The sequence below is a fragment of the Ipomoea triloba genome, chromosome 16, assembly GCF_003576645.1.
Source record: "Ipomoea triloba cultivar NCNSP0323 chromosome 16, ASM357664v1".
NCBI lineage: Eukaryota > Viridiplantae > Streptophyta > Magnoliopsida > Solanales > Convolvulaceae > Ipomoea > Ipomoea triloba.
In genome coordinates, this window is record NC_044931.1 from 17397689 (window position 1) to 17400664 (window position 2976).

Consider the following 2976-nt stretch of genomic DNA (forward strand, 5'->3'; position numbering starts at 1 on the left):
GGAAGTCCTCGTGTTGCATCCCCCACCCTCTTTTTAATCTTTCTTTTAAACCGCTGGACCGCTCGCTAAGGGAACTATCCTTTTAAACCGCTAAACCTCTAAGCGAGAGAAGTTGCGCGGAGAGAGAGGGTCAAGTACATTTTGCGCGCAGTACGTGACGGATGCGATCATACCAGCACTAATGCACCGGATCCCATCAGAACTCCGAAGTTAAGCGTGCTTGGGCGAGAGTAGTACTAGGATGGGTGACCCCCTGGGAAGTCCTCGTGTTGCATCCCCCACCCTCTTTTTAATCTTTCTTTTAAACCGTTGGACCGCTCGCTAAGGGTACTATCCTTTTAAACCGCTAAACCGCTAAGCGAGAGAAGTTGCGCGGAGAGAGAGGGTCAAGTACATTTTGCGCGCAGTACGTGACGGATGCGATCATACCAGCACTAATGCACCGGATCCCATCAGAACTCCGAAGTTAAGCGTGCTTGGGCGAGAGTAGTAACTAGGATGGGTGACCCCTGGGAAGTCCTCGTGTTGCATCCCCCACCCTCTTTTTAATCTTTCTTTTAAACCGCTGGACCGCTCGCTAAGGGTACTATCCTTTTAAACCGCTAAACCGCTAAGCGAGAGAAGTTGCGCGGAGAGAGAGGGTCAAGTACATTTTGCGCGCAGTACGTCATGGATGCGATCATACCAGCACTAATGCACCGGATCCCATCAGAACTCCGAAGTTAAGCGTGCTTGGGCGAGAGTAGTACTAGGATGGGTGACCCCCTGGGGCGAGAGAAGTTGCGCGGAGAGAGAGGGTCAAGTACATTTTGCGCGCAGTACGTGACGGATGCGATCATACCAGCACTAATGCACCGGATCCCATCAGAACTCCGAAGTGAAGCGTGCTTGGGCGAGGGGAGTACTAGGATGGGTGACCCCCTGGGAAGGCCTCGTGTTGCATCCCCCACCCTCTTTTTAATCTTTCTTTTAAACCGCTGGACCGCTCGCTAAGGGAACTATCCTTTTAAACCGCTAAACCGCTAAGCGAGAGAAGATGCGCGGAGAGAGAGGGTCAAGTACATTTTGCGCGCAATACGTGACGGATGCGATCATACCAGCACTAATGCACCGGATCCCATCAGAACTCCGAAGTGAAGCGTGCTTGGGCGAGGGGAGTACTAGGATGGGTGACCCCCTGGGAAGGCCTCGTGTTGCATCCCCCACCCTCTTTTTAATCTTTCTTTTAAACCGCTGGACCGCTCGCTAAGGGAACTATCCTTTTAAACCGCTAAACCGCTAAGCGAGAGAAGATGCGCGGAGAGAGAGGGTCAAGTACATTTTGCGCGCAATACGTGACGGATGCGATCATACCAGCACTAATGCACCGGATCCCATCAGAACTCCGAAGTGAAGCGTGCTTGGGCGAGGGGAGTACTAGGATGGGTGACCCCCTGGGAAGGCCTCGTGTTGCATCCCCCACCCTCTTTTTAATCTTTCTTTTAAACCGCTGGACCGCTCGCTAAGGGAACTATCCTTTTAAACCGCTAAACCGCTAAGCGAGAGAAGATGCGCGGAGAGAGAGGGTCAAGTACATTTTGCGCGCAATACGTGACGGATGCGATCATACCAGCACTAATGCACCGGATCCCATCAGAACTCCGAAGTGAAGCGTGCTTGGGCGAGGGGAGTACTAGGATGGGTGACCCCCTGGGAAGGCCTCGTGTTGCATCCCCCACCCTCTTTTTAATCTTTCTTTTAAACCGCTGGACCGCTCGCTAAGGGAACTATCCTTTTAAACCGCTAAACCGCTAAGCGAGAGAAGTTGCGCGGAGAGAGAGGGTCAAGTACATTTTGCGCGCAGTACGTGACGGATGCGATCATACCAGCACTAATGCACCGGATCCCATCAGAACTCCGAAGTTAAGCGTGCTTGGGCGAGAGTAGTACTAGGATGGGTGACCCCCTGGGAAGTCCTCGGGTTGCATCCCCCACCCTCTTTTTAATCTTTCTTTTAAACCGTTGGACCGCTCGCTAAGGGCACTATCCTTTTAAACCGCTACGCGAGAGAAGTTGCGCGGAGAGAGAGGGACAAGTACATTTTGCGCGCAGTACGTGACGGATGCGATCATACCAGCACTAATGCACCGGATCCCATCAGAACTCCGAAGTTAAGCGTGCTTGGGCGAGAGTAGTACTAGGATGGGTGACCCCCTGGGAAGTCCTCGTGTTGCATCCCCACCCTCTTTTTAATCTTTCTTTTAAACCGCTGGACCGCTCGCTAAGGGTACTATCCTTTTAAACCGCTAAGCGAGAGAAGTTGCGCGGAGAGAGAGGGTCAAGTACATTAAGTACATTTTGCGCGCAGTACGTGACGGATGCGATCATACCAGCACTAATGCACCGGATCCCATCAGAACTCCGAAGTTAAGCGTGCTTGGGCGAGAGTAGTACTAGGATGGGTAACCCCCTGGGAAGTCCTCGTGTTGCATCCCTCACCCTCTTTTTAATCTTTCTTTTAAACCGCTGGACCGCTCGCTAAGGGTACTATCCTTTTAAACCGCTAAGCGAGAGAAGGTGCGCGGAGATAGAGGGTCAAGTACATTTTGCGCGCAGTACGTGGCGGATGCGATCATACCAGCACTAATGCACCGGATCCCATCAGAACTCCGAAGTGAAGCGTGCTTGGGCGAGAGTAGTACTAGGATGGGTAACCCCCTGGGAAGTCCTCGTGTTGCATCCCTCACCCTCTTTTTAATCTTTCTTTTAAACCGCTGGACCGCTCGCTAAGGGAACTATCCTTTTAAACCGCTAAACCGCTAAGCGAGAGAAGTTGCGCGGAGAGAGAGGGTCAAGTACATTTTGCGCGCAGTACGTGACGGATGCGATCATACCAGCACTAATGCACCGGATCCCATCAGAACTCCGAAGTTAAGCGTGCTTGGGCGAGAGTAGTACTAGGATGGGTGACCCCCTGGGAAGTCCTCGTGTTGCATC

At 52.4% G+C, this 2976-nt stretch overlaps 11 non-coding genes and 1 pseudogene across 11 annotated transcripts; all 12 read left to right on the forward strand.

Annotated features, from left to right (window-relative positions):
- Positions 1 to 159: 159 nt before the first annotated feature.
- LOC116008079 lies at positions 160 to 278 on the forward strand. Its single transcript, XR_004095480.1, has one exon. It is a non-coding gene; the product is annotated as a 5S ribosomal RNA (ribosomal RNA).
- Positions 279 to 415: 137 nt separating this feature from the next.
- LOC116008678 lies at positions 416 to 534 on the forward strand. The gene has a single exon (XR_004096045.1). It is a non-coding gene; the product is annotated as a 5S ribosomal RNA (ribosomal RNA).
- Positions 535 to 671: 137 nt separating this feature from the next.
- Positions 672 to 791, forward strand: LOC116009035 (annotated as a pseudogene).
- Positions 792 to 827: 36 nt separating this feature from the next.
- Positions 828 to 946, forward strand: LOC116008248. Its single transcript, XR_004095643.1, has one exon. It is a non-coding gene; the product is annotated as a 5S ribosomal RNA (ribosomal RNA).
- Positions 947 to 1083: 137 nt separating this feature from the next.
- Positions 1084 to 1202, forward strand: LOC116008249. The gene has a single exon (XR_004095644.1). It is a non-coding gene; the product is annotated as a 5S ribosomal RNA (ribosomal RNA).
- Positions 1203 to 1339: 137 nt separating this feature from the next.
- LOC116008250 lies at positions 1340 to 1458 on the forward strand. The gene has a single exon (XR_004095645.1). It is a non-coding gene; the product is annotated as a 5S ribosomal RNA (ribosomal RNA).
- A 137-nt stretch (positions 1459 to 1595) lies between these two features.
- Positions 1596 to 1714, forward strand: LOC116008251. Its single transcript, XR_004095646.1, has one exon. It is a non-coding gene; the product is annotated as a 5S ribosomal RNA (ribosomal RNA).
- A 137-nt stretch (positions 1715 to 1851) lies between these two features.
- LOC116008183 lies at positions 1852 to 1970 on the forward strand. Its single transcript, XR_004095581.1, has one exon. It is a non-coding gene; the product is annotated as a 5S ribosomal RNA (ribosomal RNA).
- A 129-nt stretch (positions 1971 to 2099) lies between these two features.
- LOC116008080 lies at positions 2100 to 2218 on the forward strand. The gene has a single exon (XR_004095481.1). It is a non-coding gene; the product is annotated as a 5S ribosomal RNA (ribosomal RNA).
- Positions 2219 to 2355: 137 nt separating this feature from the next.
- Positions 2356 to 2474, forward strand: LOC116008115. The gene has a single exon (XR_004095514.1). It is a non-coding gene; the product is annotated as a 5S ribosomal RNA (ribosomal RNA).
- A 129-nt stretch (positions 2475 to 2603) lies between these two features.
- LOC116008211 lies at positions 2604 to 2722 on the forward strand. The gene has a single exon (XR_004095608.1). It is a non-coding gene; the product is annotated as a 5S ribosomal RNA (ribosomal RNA).
- Positions 2723 to 2859: 137 nt separating this feature from the next.
- LOC116008191 lies at positions 2860 to 2976 on the forward strand. The gene has a single exon (XR_004095589.1). It is a non-coding gene; the product is annotated as a 5S ribosomal RNA (ribosomal RNA).